We start from the raw sequence: 20,132 nt of genomic DNA on the forward strand, positions 1-20,132 counted from the left end.
TCCATTTGCTCATATTAAAGTGACTTTATTTTTGTTTTCCAGGAATTTTGATAGGAGTATGCTTATTTCCATAGTTGGGCATCTCACTGACTGAAAGCTTCCCTGTGAACCACTTATGGTGTCTTGAATCAAAACAACTGTGTCTTTTCTGCGTAGTTCCACAATTTTGATTTTTTCATGGATTTTGTGCCTTTACAACTACCATTCCTTTTTAAGGAAAGAAGAATGCCTAATTCTGCAATAAAAGTGGGGACATTCAATGTGTTGTGCACAGGATGGGGTCTCTGAGAATGTTCAAAGAGACAAAAAATGAGAGAAAATACAGAGCTGTATTTTTGAGGTATAACCTTTGTTTTTATTAAGGTTTTTTTAAAGCTTATTATTATTATTATTATTTCAGAAGCACATACATTTTATGGACTTGTCAAATGATTTATCATCCTCTTTCTGAAGCCATCCCTGATGCTGTTCTTCAGCATCTGATTTTTATGAGTTTTATTGCTGGTTTCTAGGTCACTGAGCCCAGAGGCAGCTCACAATTGGTTGTTGCCTCAGATGCATGCAGAGTGGGGGATATTTTCCTCTTTATCTATTAATGTGCAGTTAATGCAAACAAATGATAAAGAAAATCTGTAGCCATCCTTTTTTATAAGTATATTTAATATGTGAAGGCAGTTAGACATGAATACAGAACAGGAAATAAGATCAAGCCCAGCCAGAGAGGAATCAATAAGTGATACTGTTTTATAAGCAAAGTATTTGATTATTCCTCACAGTGATTTGCCAGAGAAGCAGAGTTCTTGTTTTCTCAGTAGGAACTGAATTAACAAGTACAGCAGTAAATTTCTGACATACACATTTAAGAATTAGCAGTGTATCTTGCAGTCAAAGGCTGTATTGTTTCAATCCCCAAACCAAGGTTCAGGAGTATAAAGATCTCCAGTTTAATGAATGAGGATTTTACTACAGCCTAATGTCTTGGAGAGACTGCTATCTCTGTGGGGACTAAGTAGTTATAAAGGTCAGCAAAGGTAAGAGCTGAAAATTTTTATTTAAGTTCATTAAGCTTGAGGTGGCCCTTCAATGTATGCTTGCAGCCCAGAAAACAAACCACATCCTGGGTTGCATCAAGAGAAGTGTGGCCAGCAGGGCGAGGAAAGGGATCCTCCTCCTCTACTCTGCCCTCAGGACACCCCATCTGGAGTGCTGTGTCCAGCTCTGGGGTCCCCAACACAGCAAGAATATGGACCTGCTGGAGCGAGTCCAAAGGAGGCCATGAAGATGCTCAGAGGGCTGGAGCATCTCTCCTGTGAAGACAGACTGGGAGAGCAGGAGCTGCTTAGCTTGGACAAGAGAAGACTCTGGGAAAACCTTGCAACACATTTTAGTATCTACAGGAAGCCTACAAGGGAGCTGGAGAGAGACTTTTTCCAAGGGCGTGTGTTGATGGGGCAAGGGATGATGTCTTTAAACTTAAGCAAGGTAGGTTTATGCAGGATATCAGGAAGAAATTCTTTATTGTGAGACTCTGGCACAGGTTGCCCAAATAAGCTGTGGATGCCCCACCCCTGCCAGCATTCAAGGCCAGGTTGGATGGGGCTCTGAGCAACCTGGTCTAGTGGAAGGCACCCCTATCCATGGAAAGGGGGTTGGAATAGGCAACATTTAAGGTCTCTTCCAATCCAATCCATTCTACGATTACCATGAATGCTAATGTTTTCTTTCAGCTTTGCAAGACATGCATGAAGAATATTGTGCTCACACAAACTCTCATTTTACAGGTTCATGGAAGTGTAATAATATACAAGGCATATTTATGGTCAAAATTAAAATGTGTTCAATTCTAGTAATTTATATTCATTACTATCATGGAAGTTGTAACACAAAGCATATCTGCCAATATTTGTTTGCAAGAAAATGAGAGTTTATAGGGCCTTTTTCTCTACTCATTTAGTATTTGCTGCTTTCAAGCATTTTGTGACTAAATTTTATGAGCATGAATGATCATAGAAAGCAAGTTTCATGCTCCTATGATCATAGGGAAAATGTAACTTATGTGACTTGAGGAAAATGAGCTTACTTATTAAATGCAATGTTTCCAAAAACCTAGAGAGGAATACATTATCCTTTGAACTAGAGAGCACAGAAAGACAGTGAAGCAGAGATTTCTCCTCTATAGTGTCAGGTATCGGGCACAAAATAAAGCATTAGAGGTAATAAATACAGTGGAGAAAATGGAGATCTGTATGGAAAAGCTATGTGAAAAGAGAAATAAAATTTGTCAGACGTGATTCACTGCGGACCTGGCTGAGCCGTGATGCTGAATTTCTAAATGCTTTACATTCTAGAATTTAAAGTGAACGATGATGCCTCATTAAGAGATTTTCCTTAATGCTTATTTGTCTAAGCCAATTGTTTACACTGACCTCACTCCTTGGGCATTTGCCCAACAATCCGAGGGTCTGAAATATGCCATTTCCCTAGGTGACTAGTAGCTCGGGATGTTTTGGCTTGAAAAATACAAAGGGAGACGCTTTTCAGGTAACTCAAATGCCTCTTGTGAATGCTGATGTCTGGAAACCGAGGTTTTGCAGCTTCATGTTTAAGCCCATTTTGGAAATGTGGATCCTTCCATACAATCCCAAGAACTCTGGCAGTGGCATCCAGGACTACATCTGTCCTGCAGGGTACCCAACTCATGAAGTTTAATTAATGTAAGAAAATACAAAACCAGTTCCTAAATCTTATACCATCACTTATGACTACAGCGAGCCTTTTTAGCTGCAGACACGGCATTACTCTCCAAATTTATGGAACTGTACACAAAATAACCTCTTTCACCCTTGCAGAAAAAAAACCCAGCTCTGTTAAAAGTCAGCCGCTGGATAGTCTTTCTGCAAATCCCTTTAATTAACCGGGATATGCTGACTGTTGTCACCCTGCTACTACAAAATGTAACCAACCTTAGTGCCTGACAGGATACAAAACCTCAAAGACGCTGGACTTTTCCTGAGACCGAGGCTGGCTGCCTGCCTATGAGAACTGCTACAGATTATTTATTCCCAGAGGAAAACTGGGCTGACCTGACATGGAAGTCAGGAGTGACTACAGAGCTATATTATTTGGGGCATTAGGGCTTCCTCAGAACTAAAGGGATCCGAACGACCAGCTGTTTCCATGGCCATTGTCACATCACAAATGTGGCTCCAGGTTTCTTCAGAGCACAGGCGAGGGGCCGTGGGGAGGAGGCAGGGACACTGCCCCCGCTGAGGCTCAGGGGTTTTCTGCTTCTTTCACGCTGCTTTATTCCTTGTGGAGGAGTGCTGGCCAGGGACAAACCAAGCCAGCTCCCCGGGGCTCAGGCACTGGCAGGAATAAGCAGCTCTTGTTCTGCTCTTTCACTGCTCCCAGCAGTCTGGTCCATGCCCAAACTCGCCTCAGCCCTTACAGGGGCATTTCCTCTGTTTGCAGGACTAAATCAACTCATTTCCAGCTTTGGGTTTAGCAAAATCACACCCTTACCAGGAAATCTGCACTTGAGATTCTGTCACAGCCATCATCTACTGAGCAGCATTTCTCTCAATAGGCATGATCCTAGAGGTAGTTGTAGCTGTAACTTACTAATGAGAATTAAGTAAATGGAAAGAAACAAAAAACATTCTGGTCAAAATCAAAACGTGCTATGCAGAAACTTTTGACCTTAGTGAAGGTTTACATACTAGGCTAAACACTTTGACTACGCATGACTTTACATGGCAATGAAGCAGAAGTCCACATCTTGAAATGTCCATCAATTCTTTTTTTCCCAGACCTCTTATTCTGTCAGGATTGGACTGGGGAACAATGGTGTCACACTTAAAGAAAACTTGCCAGGTTTTTGTTCTCAGTAGGCAGCTCCACATATTCGTTCACTGCTCATGAATGTGTGGGATGAACCTACTCATTTCAGTACAGCAAGGCACAGGCCAAAGCCTTTATCCCTCAGAAAATTCATCCTAAGAATATATGTTCAGCTCACTAAAGTTAAGGCGTTTTTTTTTTTTTTGTTTTGTTTTGTTTTGTTTTGTTTTTTGTTTTTTGTTCCTTTTTTTTGAGGCAGCTAGACTGTAAACAGACAGAATATAAATTTATTCATGGAAGCATTTCAAATCTTAGCACACACATTTGTGAGCTTGATTTACTAGCATGCATCATGACAGTTATGGGTATATTTTAAATAGAGATACAGTCTGTCTCTGAAATATATGCCTTGTCAACTGTGGCTGAAACTCTGTAATTTTAGAGTGATTTCTTTTGTTATATATTGATATTACAGTGATATCAGTGCTAACAAATTTGATAGAATACAGAATTCTCTGAAATATTAGCTAAAACCAAATATACAATATTTTTTATGTGACACCTGTAAAAATCCTTGAATGTAATTTTAACTATATTCCATTCAGGTACAGTCACCATGATTAGTTGCAATATGTCAGAGCAAATGCAATCAAAGTAAAGTACACAGACAGAAAGAAGGTGGCTAAAAGGGTTTGGCATTTTTGAATGAGACTTGAATTTGTTATCTGCACATCATTATTTTGTGCAGCTGTCTGGCTTGTGAAGAGCGTGTGCTTATTTAATTAACAGTGCTCATAACATAGCATCTTAAATATGAGAAGTTTGGTCATTTTGCAGTATCTCTGCTAACAGTGAGTGCATAAGCAAATGCCAGATGCTTTCATTTTGTACAGTGTGATATTCAGTGGGCACAGAATAGCACAGAAGAACAAACCACTGCCCATCCCTGACCACACTGCAGCTGTATGTAGCTGTGGTCATATAAAAATGTTCCTGCCATTCAGCATGTGTCAATCACAAATGTCAACTCAGCTTATTAAAACTTGTTTAAGTGAAAATAGTGCTACAGACTTGTAAGGATATGGTTTCTCCTTGACTAGGTTTCAGTTGTGAGCTGAAGACAATCAGAAGTATGTTGTCTATTTCTGGCCCCATCTATTGATAGAAACTCCTTGCAAGTATTTTTTGTCCTTTTTCAGAGAGACTATGTTTGGTTAATCAATGGAAATTTTACTACTTTTTCTTAAGGCTCTGACCCTTGTAAATTAGCCAATGATTCTGTAGCTCTGTGCTGCTAGGGTGTTGGCTAGTACAGAGCATAACAATGAGGCAGAATAAACTGTAAATCACATTGCTGGAGCTTAGATGTGATTCAGATTTTCTGAATGAAATAGCAGCTTTTTTTTTTTTTTTTTTTTTTTTTTTTTTTTTTTTTTATCACTGTTTTCCTCATAGAAGATGGGGAAATTGAACTGTGAGTTTTGGGTAATGGGACAAAGGAACTGTGAGGCTGACAGAGCACCCAACTTCCAAAAACCATCTTCTCAGTTTCAAGTGGTTGGTGAGCTCTGTACTGAGACTAAGACCTAAGTTCATGACCCTGAGCTGGTCCACAGACATCTCTATTCATTGTGAGAGTGCACAGCATTTCCTGAACCCAGCCAGTGTAATTTCTGACTCTGTAAAAGTTGAGAGGGTTTTTCTGTGAACCCTTGCCCTCCATTTGTAAGGAAGGTACAAATTTGAAAGGCTACCCAGCAGGGAAAATTGCATCATTATTTCAATGCGATAAGAATAGGAGAGAGAAGGGATGAAATGTGAAGCAAGGTTCCTTGTTTGTCTGTGTCTGCCTCAAGGGGCATGGGATTTGGACAAAATCAGTCTTTGCAAATACAGAAATATTTGTTGGGTTAGAGTAAAACATATAGTGTAAAAATTTTCATGTTAACCTATCAGCTGATGAAATGTAATGAACTCTGTTTTATGGGAGGCATTAAACATTGTTCAAATGCATGGGAAATAGACAACATCTTCTGAAGAAGAGCTTTGGTACTACAGGATGGAAAAGCAAAATATACAGGTGAGTAGAAAGGTCTGTGCAGTTGTGTGACCTTTTCCACTGATGGCTGTGAGAAGATAAACAGCACTTGCAGAATATGGGGACTGTCACCGTATTGATCACCACGATTATAAATGGAGTGTTGAGGATGGCCATGGCTTGGAAATACAAGATTCTTTTGTTTTTATTAAAAAGATATGGACTATTATCAAGTCTTTAAATCCACGCAATGAAAGTGTTCATTTCTTGAAGTATCCAAGTTAGTTTCAGAAAATTTACTTCCTTTTTCTGAGGATGCAGAAATTTTTAAATTCTTTTTCCATCACAAAAAGAGAAAAAAAGGAAAACAAAAGAGCTTACTTCACTTTATCTTTTTTTTTCTAACACTTTCCCCACAAGGAATATGAGATATATTTTTTCAGCTGTCTTGCAATGGTTTTTAAACAGTTCATTTTTAATTTCAAAATTTTTCTTTGACTTTGTTGGAAAAAATCTGCTAAAGTGAGAAAGCAATTTCTGTTTTAGATTGGAAGCACTGAAAAAAGTTTTATAGAAACAGAAGTGTTATTATAAGTACGAGCAAGATATTTCACACAGTCATGTCAGAAAGCAAAAATAATTGTATGGAGGCAAATGACCTGTTTGAAGCCAGTTGCATAGTGGAAAGGAAATGGTAGATGATGGGAAAATGAATAGGCAGAGAAAGAATTTCTTTGTGAGGTATTGAAAGTAAACTGTTGTGCTGAACTTGATATTTTTTGAGGACTGGAAAGACAGAAGATGTTTCCAGCATTATGACTGATATGTCATGGAAGATCTAAAGAAAATAGTTCCACCAGAATATGAGGAAGAACTTCTTTACTGTGAAAATGACTTTTGGAATAGGTTGCCCAGAGATGTTATGGAGTGTTTCTCATTGTAGATACTGAAGACTTGCCTGGACACAACTCCGTGTTTTGTGCTCTGGGATGACCCTGCTGGAGCAGGGAGGTTGGACCAGATCATCTTCTGTGGTCCCTTCCTACCTGGCCCCTTCTGTGACTCAAACACAAAGATGAAAGAAATTAATACTCGAAGGTAGATGTCAGAGGGAATTAAAGGCATTTCCATAACCCAAGGTGGCTCACTCTCTTTGTAGAAAATATCTGTTTTTTCAGATAGAGAGAACTTGTGAGAACTTGCACTGGCATGGATTGATAGAAGGAAAATGAGACTACAGTGGAAAGAGGCATTGGTTAACCTCCAAACCATCATGCAGTACTAATCTTTGGCTTAAAATCTAGTTAGTTACTGATCTTTTAGATATTATTTTTTTCTGCTGATTCATGGATTTTATCTTTTCAATTCACTTGTCTGAGTGAGAAAGTGAGCCCTGGAAGCATGTCAGGGAAGGGATTTGCTTTCACAACACATTTAAGGCTGGTATGTGAAACTGAGACAGGATACCTTCTTTTCCATTGCAGTATCTGAGGAACTCCACATAGCAATGACAAGTTCAGTAAGAAACAGTTAATTTGCAGTAGCACAGCTTTTTACACTACATTATCAATATGCTGAGGTAGGTGGCTTCTAAAGACATTGTTTCTGACACTGTCTTGTTTTCAGGTACATTACCTGTTAGGAGACACTCTAAGTGAGATCCTTAGGAAAATGTTCTGTGTCAGTGCATGACTCCAGCTGCTTTTTATGTTCTGTGCACCACTCCAAGTTTTCACAATCTTCCCTGGTCTCAGTCAGGCCTTTGCTTTCTTTGTTTATCACTAAAAGTGCCTGAGCTTCCTATGTAATAGCCTAGGTTTGCCTATTGCATTGTGCTATGGCTCCAGAAAATAACCCTTTAGATTAAGTTACTACACTAGTCCTTTTAAAACAAGTGGGCAAATAGCTGTTGGCCAAAGCAATGTGTTTTCCCTCCTGGATTTTAAAAACTGAGAATATCTTGTATGGAATTGCATGTGGAGCCAACACTCACTGCTGTTTGCACAGTGTGTGGTAGTTATTTAGATACCTGAAGGCAAGTAATCTTATGAATAAACTGTGCTGACTGTCTACATGTCAGTCCCCGTGGACTGGCTGTGTCTTGATCTCATTAAAGTATCATTTAGCTTTCATTAAGGCAGAAAGAAAATACGGGAGTGGCTGTCAATCCAAGTCTAGTTTGCAATTCCAGGCCTTTTCACCTCACTGGAACAAATTATTGCACTGAAACCAGTGAAGTATTTCTGTTAAGATTTGCTCTTGATCAAAGTAGAATGACCTGATACTGCTACTAATTGAGTTTCTCTCTACTGAACCTCAGCAAAGTTCAACAGATGTGAAGCTGTCTCCTTGCAGAGCGGTAAGTGCACTCTCCTCACTGCAGAACTCCTCAGGCCTCAGGTGGGAGAGTCTGAAATGATGGCTGACCCTGTTGATCTAGTTTGCTTTAAAAGGAACAAGGGGTGATTTCTGAAATCATACTTTGTGATCTCTTGCTCTCCCATCTGTCCCCACAGGAGTTCACTCTGGTACACAGCCTAATACCCAAGCCTTGCTTGCAGCCAGCTGAGGTATGGAGTGGAAATCATTAGTAACGGCAAGGTATTTTACACTGAGGCTTAATGTAGCAGAGGAAAACAAATCTATTAAGTAGTCTTCTAGTGAAAAATGAGGGCTGACAGTTGCAAAGTATTACAAGAGGAAACAAGTAAAGCACTAAGCGTTATCTGATCTAGAACTGTTACTTGCTTTTGTTGTTGGTAATTAAACTGGTTAGTTATATGAAAGAACAATTTTAATGGAGGAAAATTTAGTCACATCAGACACTGAATAACTGAAAAACATTCAGGAGATTTGTGTGACAAGTTGGATACTATGCTGCAAAGAGTCTAATTTGTAGGGTATTTGAATAAAATGCAACTCAATGCATCATGCATTTTACATTGACACACATTTGTGATTTGGACTTTGCAATAATTGCAAGAATTGCAATAACTGCAATAATTGCAGTTATTCCCCAAGAATGAGGAATTATCAATCAGTGTGCATCACAAATTTGCTTTGATGAAGTCCCTGCTCTTTGAACACACTGCCCATGGCTACTGCCTATAGGACAGTGAGGTGCACAGTGAGGTGCACTATATGTTACATTACTTATCTATCTAAACCAGCTTTTCTAAACGCTTTTTTATGTGGTAAATCAAGCCCTGATAAGGTCTGACAACCTTAATGCTGAGTGCTGTTCAGGAACAAATAAAGGTTTCCTATTCTGGACTGCTTTCAAGTCAAAGGCTCATCCTGTAAATTTGTCTTTTCCGGTGTCTCCAGCATTCAAGCAAGGCTCTAAGGACACTGCTGGCACACAACTCATGTCTAGGTAAAGAACAGAAAAACAGTACAGTGAGTGACATGAGAAGAAATCAATGATAAAGGCATGGACTGATGCATTGGAAATGAGAGAAATGTCACAGATGAAATTCTAATTCTATTGAAGTTAATGAAAGCATTGGCACTGATTTAATTAGGTCAGAATTTATTAATTTCTTGTAAGCATTAGTATAAAAGTGGACATTGATGGGACAAGAGTACAGATCTTTTTGAAGAATGTCCTTTGACTATCAAGGGTAATCCAGAAAAAAAGTAAGATATTTGTTAATACAAATGGAAAAAATGTGGAACTCAAACTTCCCAAAATGTATCTCTCTTTGGCTTGAACTTGGGGATTAATTTGGCAAAAAAAGGAACTTGAAAAGATTGGTTTTGAATTTTTTTCAAATAAAACACTTTACACTAATAATCCCGTACTGAATTTTCCTCCCATTTATTGTTTTTAAACGTGAATTGATATGAGAAAAAAATGGTATATTTAGTTTTATCAGCAATAAAATACATGTGTGTGTGTGTATACGTATCTAAATATACACACACATATGTACACACACACACATATATATATACACAAATAAAATTTTCAAATATATATACCTTGTTTTAATGCTATTATAATCACATTCTTATAGGCTTGAAGTAAGGGGCTTAGGGCATTACAAGAGCTACTCACATCATAACATTATTTCTGAATATTTGGAGGAGATAAGAGAATACAGAGCCTGGCTCTGCCCTAGCTTTTCCTCTGACCTTAAATCCTTGGGTAGGATGGGTCTGCCTGCCCTCTGAGTAGTGTTTCAAGTACTAAACATTTCAAAAAGGTTTGGACTTCCCTGTAAAAACCTCTTCTGATATAGGTCAGGTGGGTTTTGATAGAGTGAGCATGTTGTGACTGCTCTCATGGCAAGAGAGGGTCACTTTCAGACCTTTTGACTCCTTCACATGTTCTTTTCTGCAACGGTGTCTGACATTACTTGCAAGGCTCCTCATGGGCACAAAGACCAGCTCAGAGTTACCATGGATTAATTCACTGGCATTAACCCTAGTGCAGGTGACTACAGTTTTGTGACAGCAATAGAAATTTGGACATGTAAAGAATCTCCTTCATGTTCTACTTTTGTCAGCACAATGCTGCTCTGGGACACTGTAAATTTCTTCAGAAAGGTTTGGCAATTATACGTAATACTTTATAGTGTGACTTCTTGACCACCCACTCCTATTAGTGTGTGGATGCAGCACAACTATGTAAATTTAATTTATTCAGAAGAGATTAATCTGCCTTTGAATTATACAGCACACACATATGATAATAATAAAAGCTGAAGGATAATTTATTCACTAGTGATGCAAATGGGAAATGAACTTTGCCTTTCTTACCCTTCCCTCCACTCTTCTGCCAAACAGGAAATACTGGTGGGTGGACAGAGCTGAAACTTGTTGCTAGTTTGAATAACTGGAATTTGGAGAGCTTGTGAAAAATTCTTCAGAGCTGGGTTTGCTTTTTTTTCTTCCCTGATCCCTGGGAGGACAAATTTCTCAGCAGTATTTTCATGTGACTTCTCACAGAAATCCTCCAAAATGGGATTTACTTGAAGGGCACTGCTCTCTTCAGGCTTGAAAAGCCAACATCTGCCTGGGCAGTGCAGCTGTGTTCCATAGAGCCAGATGTTTGAAGTCCATTTTGAGATGTACCAGCAATTTGTGAAAACTCATGCTGTTGCCATGCATGTTACATCCCTCTGCCCAGACTGCTTGCCAGCTCAGGGTTGGTTTCCAGGGCTGTCAATCAAGCAGCTTTCACCAGAACTAAAGTGACTTGAAGGAATCAAAAGAAAAATAGTTCTAATTTTTCAAAAGAGATTATTTGCAGTGTGAAAGCTAATTATTGCAAATTCAGACATTAATCCAAACCTGTAACCTTTAGCAGGAGCACAATTTACTTGTTCTTTATTGCCTAAATTAATGCACATATATTTTTTTCTGTTCAAACACAGATGAAGTTCAGATGTTTACTTGGAGCTAGCTATTTCAAATTTAACCATGAAAAGCAGAAATATAATCTTCTGGTTCAAAGACTGACCTTTTTTTCCTTTAGTACTTGGAAAAACACTCCACAGCAAGCTGTAAAGTCTGGGTATTAATTTTATAGGCTTCAAGGACTGTTTGACTGCTCAAACATTTATGAAGTTCAGTGAACAGCTGATGAAAATTAATCCTGCTTTGAGTGGATGCTGTAATGGATGAGTTTCACAATAATGTGATGTGATTCAGTCACAGGCAGGTAATTCCTCCTACACATACATATCCTCAAAAGCCTACCTTAGGTGTGGAGCAGGCTAAGAGTGTCTCACAAAGCAAAATGGGCATGTGATGCAAAGATAGCATGGAATATCTCATGAAGGATTTATTGGCACAGACATCACAAACGGGACCAGTCTGCAGTTTGGGGCAAGTGTAGGGAGGGGTTTGTACCGATAAAGGCAAATCAGCTGCTGTCTGCTGAGAGAGAGGTAGAGGCATTCCTTCCCAACTGAAAAACAAATAAAAAAATTAAAACAAACCAACGAAAAAAAGAGAGTAGTCAGTGTTTATCTGCTCCGACCTCGAGTGCCCTGCTGCTCAGGGCCCTGGGGAGGAAAGCACATCCACAGCAGCAGCAGCTGCCGCCACAGCCGCGGTGCAGAGGCGAACGCCTGACTGACACATGCCTGTCAGGATGATAAACCCGAGAGGGAGGTTAAATGTGTCCCCCACTACCAGCTTTTCAGAAGATAAAAGTATGCCCGGAGAGACTACGGCTAGTTTAAGAAACTCTTGGAAGCGAAAGCTGAACCAGATAAGGGGCTTAAGAGCAGAGATTTGCTGTCTGCGGGTCAATCTGGCAGGTGCGATAGGGCACACTCACTGCCGCTCTGCGCTGTTGTCACACCCCAGATAAGGCTGTGTGACACACGAGCAGCTCTGCTTGCAGGCCCACCGCCTTTCCTGCAGCCCCCTAAATGAGAAAAGCCTCTGGTTCCTTTCCGGCTCCTCTCCTGCCCTCTGGTCCACGCTCTCCACTCTCTCTCATCCTGCGGGAAGGCCTTTCCTCCGGATTTGTCGCTGCTGGCAAACGCTGTGGGAAAAACCCCAAGCAGTGCTTTTCCCAAGAAAGGCCAGTAACCCTTTGTGCCCTTCCAAGTTCTTCCTTTTAATACTACTCCACTCTGGATGTTTAAAACACTATATAGCCGTGAATATTGTTTATTTTCTGGATGAAACTGTAATTTTCTCTAGTCGAGGATGCATAAGTGCTAAAAAAAAAAGTTAAACCAGGTTGTGTTTTTTACCTTTGCTTTTTAGAATTTGCTTTTTTGAATTTAAGAGTGAAATATTTTTGTTTTCTTTCCTGTTTATTGAAAAAGTTTATTAATGAATTATTTACCATGTGGGAAATATTGTAAAAAAAAAAAAAAAAAAAACAAACAAACAAAAAAAACACCAAAAAACCACCCCAAAACATCATTTCCATTTGCTGAGCATCCTGAAAAGTGAAAAGCAAGCATAAGCATATCCTGTTCCAGATTTCCTCAGGGAAAAATCAAATTCATGAGAGGAAGTTGGAAACAAAAATATGAACAGATTTACTAACATCTCTAAACTGCTTTATCTCTTTGGCAGATAAACAACAAAACAATTTTTGCATTAATAGAGGCAGATATGAGCTGGAAGTATGAGCTGGAAATCTGAGAATGAGGTTTTGAGCCTTCTCCCCAAAGACTGATGGCTTTGCAAGCCATGCTATTAGAGTTGGATCAGTCCCAATTGTCATGTGTGGAAACGACAAGTCACACTAAGTTCCATAAATAGTGCTGAGAAAGGTATGATCTAACACAGATTAAAGATTTAAGAAAGAAAATGTGAAGTGAAGCAACAGTACCCATCTTAAAAGATTATATTTGACTTTGCTATCCAAAATATGGAAAGTGTCCATTTAGGTCAGTGAATTTTTCAGTGATTCTTTCTGAGGTAAAAACAAACCCTCAACAAATAAATAAAGCAGACAAATTATATGTAAAGGTAATCTAGCAATATTTTAAAGAAAAGAACATTCAAGAATTATGCATTGTCCAAGTTCACTCCTTCTCAGGGATTCAGAAAAATCCAGAGATGGGAGAAATTTGTAAAGGTTTTTTTTCTCCATCACTAGTCCAGGTGTTATAATTTCCACAGATATCTGTCTAGCTTATTTTATGGTCTTTCTTCATGGAATCTCTCAGCCACTTCAGGCACCAGTGCTTCATTTGCCTTGCAAGCCACAAGGTTTTCCCATAGAGTCCCTGGGCTCTTCCTTACTCTTAGGCAATGGGACTACTTTTTGTCCTGCCTGCTACAAAAATAGACACAGAAATACTTCTTTACTCTGTCCCCTGTTTGAAGAGGGCAAAATTTTTGCTGGCATACCTGAATTGTGCTTATTTGTATCACCAAGTCCAGTTTCCCTAGTCTTGCCTCCCAGCTTGCTCGCTTGTGCAGTCCCTAATCATTCTTAAAGTTCTTCTTGATCTTGTCCAAAGGGTTTGTATTTTTATCTTGTTTTGCTTTATCACAAATATCATCAGTAAGTGGATAGACCACTTCAAATGATTTTCAGACAACACCTCTCTTTATACAATATTGATATGGGTTTGTTTCTTCTGCACTAACAAACACTTTTTGACTTATGCTCAGATTCTAAATAACAACAACGCAAATCATTTTCTTAGAACTCTACACATTTTAAGAGTACTTCTATGTGCTGAGAGCAGTCTCATTGCCCTTAAAAATGAAGGTACAGCACAGCTGTAGAAGCCTGAGGAAAAATTATCTAAAGTAGCTTCTCTGTGAAAATCAATTACGAAAATCATGATAGGATGAGAGTATCTAAGAAGGGCATACAGTTGAGGTCTGTTATATTCCAAGTACCATAGGAAAGGGGAATACAGACTTATTTTCCTCTTTTCCAGAGTAGGAACTAGTGAAAATCAAATTAAATAGCAAGAATCAGATTCAAAATCACCAGACATTGTTTGTAATGTACCATGAAGTAGAGTTCCTAGTATTTCTTGCCACAGTATGATTTGGATGGCAGAAAAAAATACACTGGTTCAGAAAGGCAACCAAAAAATCCACAAAGAAAAGTATAAAGACATCACCCTCTGCTTAGACACTCCTTGAAACATAATCTGTTTTTTTTAACCATTATTTCCTAGAGATCTATCTGTGACCACTTTTATAGACAAAATGCGTCTGACTGGGGTTTTTTTTGTTTTTTTTTTTCAGTGTGCGGAAGTACTGTCAGAACATAGCTTTTCAGGTATATTTTCCTAGTCTGATTAGGGAAATATTGTATAAAATAGTCAAAATCATATCTAATGTCAATCGCATCTATTTTTTCTCCTTTATTTGCCAGATATGCTGCCCTGTCAGAGAAGATACTAATACTGGCTTGACAGAATTTCCTCCTGGAAAATCCTTGTGCATTATTATTCATCAGTTTGATTCCATTTATGTGCTTCTAATCATTTATTCATTTAGCTGCTCCAGTACTTTTCTTGAAAATGAAATGAAGTAGATATGTCTGTGGTTCCCTATGCCTTTTCTTTTTTCCCTTCCATGAAAGTAGATGCCACATCTGCCCTCTTCATACTTTTCACCTTTTTCCTTATCTTTTAAAATGTAACTGCTAATGACTTGGTGATTCAACAAAGCTGCTCTTTAAAATTATTCATAATGACAGTGTGTCAAGGCTTGTCAATTTGAGAAAAATCTTTCTGATTTTAGATATGACTTTCATACTTTCTTTGAGCAATATCTCAATACTTCTCGTCTCAGTTGCCATGTGGATCAATTTTTTTCATTTCCTCTTTTCTATGAACGTATTTATAAATTCGGCCATTAGTGGAACATTACCTGTGTCCATACCTGCTACTCTGGGCACAGCATATTGCATTTCTAAACTTGCCCTTAGTAATCTGATTCTATTTCCCCCATCTGTGTACTTTGCTATGACGTTTAAGATATGTGGACACCTCATCCTTGCAATGCTTCATATCTTTCTTTCAGCATGGTGTAATTTATGTTGGTGCCCTTTTCCAGGAGACCCCTGCTTTTCAGTCCCTTTTCTTCATTACCTATTCTTTCATAAGCCCTCAAAAGGCAGTTTTGTGAATTTTTGGTTGACTTTGGGGTTTGTCTCTGTCAACATTCCACTTCATCACAAATACTCCTGCATGATCTGTTGCTACAATGGTTGGCCCTTTCTGTTAAGGGCAGCTGTGTCAGAATGGTGGTAGAAAACCTACATTTTTTTCCAGAGTAACAACCAGAAAAACAATTTTTAATTCAAGAAAATATGAGTTCTCTCTTTGTGTCAGACCAAACTAACTACACACAGGCCTGGGAGGGGTAACAGCTGTAGAGCTGGGTAGCTCTCATCCTTGAGAATCACTTATGAGAGAAAAACTTAGAGTTGGAAAAACCAGATACTCTTTACTTTTGATTTTTCACTTCTATTTTTACATTTCCTTCTTTGCTCCAGTGTGCATTCCCTCACAACTTTTCTGCTGGGCTTGTACCTTTATACCCATAATATATTCAGTGTCTCAGTTACGTCAGCGTGTGCCAGGGCAGCATACCCACAGAAGCCTGTGACAACAGCTACAGGATCTCGGATAGTCTTTGATGGGCTTTTGTTGAATTTATTTTTCAGTAGATTGGAATTGCTTAAAACTATGTTACGTTTCTTCAAAGCTGTCTACTTCAGAGGATGCACCAGCCTTTTCAGAGCTCCGAGCATTCCAGAGCCAGATGTCTCACAGCAAAATGTTTTCTCAGCTGGGTGGGAAATCAGTGAAACTGCAGAAAGCACTGGTGGGAATAAGCAGCCTCAATGATACACTTATATTCTGATTTCACATGGGAGAATGGCACAAAATTCTGAATGAAGTATGAATCCTCATCTTGCTGCTAATTTACCTTAATAAAATCCAGTTCCAGATGAGAAAATGTCAGTTGACAAACATAGACTTCACAGAGTGTCACAATATTTTATTCAGAAGTTATTGTAGGTCATCCTGCTTCAAATCATACATTTCTACTACTTCAGGATAATAAATTAATTTTCACTCTATATTTGCAATGATACTTATAAATGTCAAATTGTTGCTTCTACTGCAAGGAATTTATGAAACTGAGTTGCATCAGGCATGGATAATGACAAAGAGATTTAAAGTTACTGTAATTGGTTGTGAAAAGGTAATGAAAAAGGAAAAAAGTCCTTATTCACTTGAGGTGGTTTCTGAGTTGTGTCAGTGTGTATCTGATGCTGAATTCCCTGCCTCAAAAGGCCATATGAATTAATACCACTTATCAGTACATTTACAGAAAATTGTGAGCTGGAGACTGGAATTCTAAAAAAAACCAAACCAAAACCACCCACAAAAAAATCCCCAAATGCAAATGTTGCATAGAAATTTTGTTGATGAATTAGCTCAGGTTTCTTCTATAACTGATCCCCTGGTCTCTTTTAGAGGAGATGCCTCAGGACTTCAATTTGGGCTGTGACAAGAGGGACAAAAGAAGCAGGACTTTCTGCCAAGAAACACCTTGAATTTCTGGCTTTTTTGTCACCGTGTGTTGTGTTTTCTGCAGCAGCATGACCTCAAATAGCAGCCTAGTGTTAAAGTGCATGGATGGAAGTGAGGCCAAGGTGAAGAAGCTGAACAGACTTAAAAGGACAAAGACTGTTTTAGAGGTAGTGAAAGAGTGTGGTCTAGCTTCTGCACTGGACTTGACTAACCATTTTATTCTGATCTTAAATGTACCATGAAAACATCCCATACAGAGAGGAAAACTCCTTTCCCAACTTGGAAAAAAGAAAAATTACAAATATTAATGGACTTGTAGACTTGACTCAGCTTTTCCCATTCAAAATCTGCCACACTGAAGCTGACTTCATTTGTCTCAGTAAGACCTCAGAGATTAGCCTTGTTACATGCCTTAAGTACATGACTAGGAGTAGAAATCAACATTTTCAATTCCTCTGCCACCCAGAAAGCAAACAAAAAGCAAAGCTAGTCATAGAATCAGTCATAGAATCATAGAACATTTAGGTTGGAAAGGAACTTTAAGCTCATTGAGTCCAATGCCAAATTTATTTCCACTATTTTTTCAAAGTTTTACTTCTAACACTTCTGCTCAATGTTGGAAACAGAAGCCTTGGCTATGAAACACAGATAATCTATTACAGAAAGCTGTGATGTTTCATAGGAAATAACTCCATGCCTTAGTCTTTCTTGCAACAGAAGAATTTGTCTGGTATATATGATCACTTTTGTTATAGCTACACTCCTTCTGAGTTATGCTGCATTTATAGTAACGACCTCTTGGCAGCTCACTGATATTAAAATTTTGTTAGGGGGAATTACTTGATTTTACAAATACTTGTACATGTTGATCAAAGCCGTACGCTGCCATTGAAGAAAAGTCTTTTCCTAAAGACCATTTGAGAAAATATGTGTTCATGGCTTCTGCTGGCTACAGAGACTGGAAAAAAATAATTTACCAAAAAAAATTTTCTTGTGGATCAACACATTCTCTGCTCACTGTTTTGGTGGCACCTTAAAGGAAAGGCACATAAAAATAACATTCTTTTTCATGTCAAGTCTCCAGGCCTAGCTTACTTCACCTGAGGGTCTTTCTGTGACCAAGTTTTGACTCATTTAACTTCTTAATTATTACTGACCAATACAAGGTACTTTCTGGTACTGAATCTTGGGTACCAAATTTCCTGTATGCACCTTCTTCTGCTAACTGTAGCAACATTTACATAGCTATTTCTAACCTGATATTTTTTTACTAATCTGAATTCCAGCTGTATGCTTGTCACTGTAGAGAGCCAATTGTGTTCTATTCATTTATGTTCCTAGAGGTCTTGTGTAAGTTACTAATGTCTCCTGTTTTTTGTAAGTAATATTACAAAAGTCTTTGGGAGTACTGAGGATTTGGACATGATAGATCCATTCAGCTTTCCCTTTTTGGCTTCCTGGCCTTTGGCCTCTCAAGACATATTTTTTGTTCTTTTCATTAAATGCTTTCCTTGAGGTTGGACTCAGAATATCATTTTGTCATCTCCTTCCTCTTTGTGTCAGTACAAATCCCTTTCATTACTTCTTCCTTTGGCACAAGTTAAGCTTGCACTTGGGCTGGAAATTCAGTTCCTGTGCATGCTGTAATCTTTTCCAAAGCCCTTGCCATCTCTCTCCTTCTACCTCCTGTCCTTCGGACACCAGTTCCTGAGCAAGGCTCCTGGGAGCACTGGCTGCTGGTTCATGGACAGCTGGCAGCAAACTTCAATCAGGCCTGCTTCATCATTTCCAGCTCCAAATTACCTTCGAAGAATTTAGGCTCCATGTACCCTGCTCCTAATATTTCTTTCCTTCACACTCATTGGTGCCATTGCCAAAGGGATGTTGTGTGTCTTTTCCCTTTGGAAAAGACAGTGACCAGCACTTTTCCAATTGGAAATTAAATGGGAAGAAGGTGGGAGCAATTGATGGGGAAGGGATAAGTAGGAGTTGGAGGAGAGGTGGGCCAAAGATGACATTTCTTCTATTAAGATATTTCTTCTTCTTAATAGAAGAAGAATGACATTTTTGGTCATTCTTCTTCTATTAAGAGGTCTACTTGGGATACCTGTCCCGGAGTAGTTGTGATAGAGGAAAGAAACAAATGAGATGTGAGCCTTCAATCCAAGTAAAGATGAAGATGAGATGTCCCTCAGTGTGGGAGCCTGGGATGCAGCTGTGTGACTGTGAAGGCACAACTGCTTCAACTGTCCTGCTCAGCTGAGCCTGGACTGAAGCCAGGAGCAGTCAGGCTGGGTAAACTTCTGTGGAGTGGGCTGTGTTTGCCCTTGTGTCTTCCAAGCTCTAGAACTTGGCATTTCATCCCTGTTTAGATTTTAGTTGTGTAAGATAAAGAATACAAAGAAATGCTTTTGAAAGAAAGTTGAAGTGGAAAAGGCAAATGCAACTTCTCTTTTAGAACTTCTCTTGTTTTCTATAACAAAATTGTTTCTTTCCAAGTTTACATGACTTTAAAGATATATGTATATAAAAGGTGTTTAATAGGACCTGAATCAATTAAAAACCACATACTTTAACCACCTCTTATTGTTCATGTTTTGAAATGGATACATTTTGTCCCTATTTTCCTCAGCCCTTGACAGGGCCCAGTCCAAACACAGTTCAGCTGAAGTCATGAGCTGAGGAAAATGACACTGGCTAAGCTTGGTACCATGGCCACCCGCTTCCTATACTGGTGCTACAGTATTTTCCTTCCTGCAGGCCAGAGTTTTGCTGTTGTTGTTTTTTTATGTATGTGGACATCTACTGCATACAAATATTTTTAACTTTTATCCCTGAAGTTGGAAAAAACGTTTCCGATCTGATCTATTATTTAGGGCAGCAAAGATTGCTGCAGAGATTGGCAGCAAAGCAGTAACTGCATTATCAAAATTTATAATCTATACAAGTGTAGATATATAGTGCCCAGCCTTTTCCCTTTTCCTGAGGGAAAACAGGCTGTCCTTCATCCACCCAGATCAGGAAAGGATCTCTGCCGGACAGGGGGAAGGATCTCTTCTTTGTGGGCCATGGAAGAACAGCTGAGCTATTTCTGCCTCATTTGTCAGCTCCTCCCCCCTCCAAACTGACGCCCAGAGTACTTTCTCTGCAGGGAAGGAAAAAGCTTTTGAGCACATCTTCCAGCTGACTGGCACAGAAAGCTTTCCATTGGGCCTCTGGCTGAGAGAGCAATGAACAGGGTTTGGTGGGAAAGAATAGTG

This window comes from Sylvia atricapilla, chromosome 3 (assembly GCF_009819655.1).
Source record: "Sylvia atricapilla isolate bSylAtr1 chromosome 3, bSylAtr1.pri, whole genome shotgun sequence".
Classification (NCBI taxonomy): Eukaryota; Metazoa; Chordata; class Aves; order Passeriformes; family Sylviidae; genus Sylvia; species Sylvia atricapilla.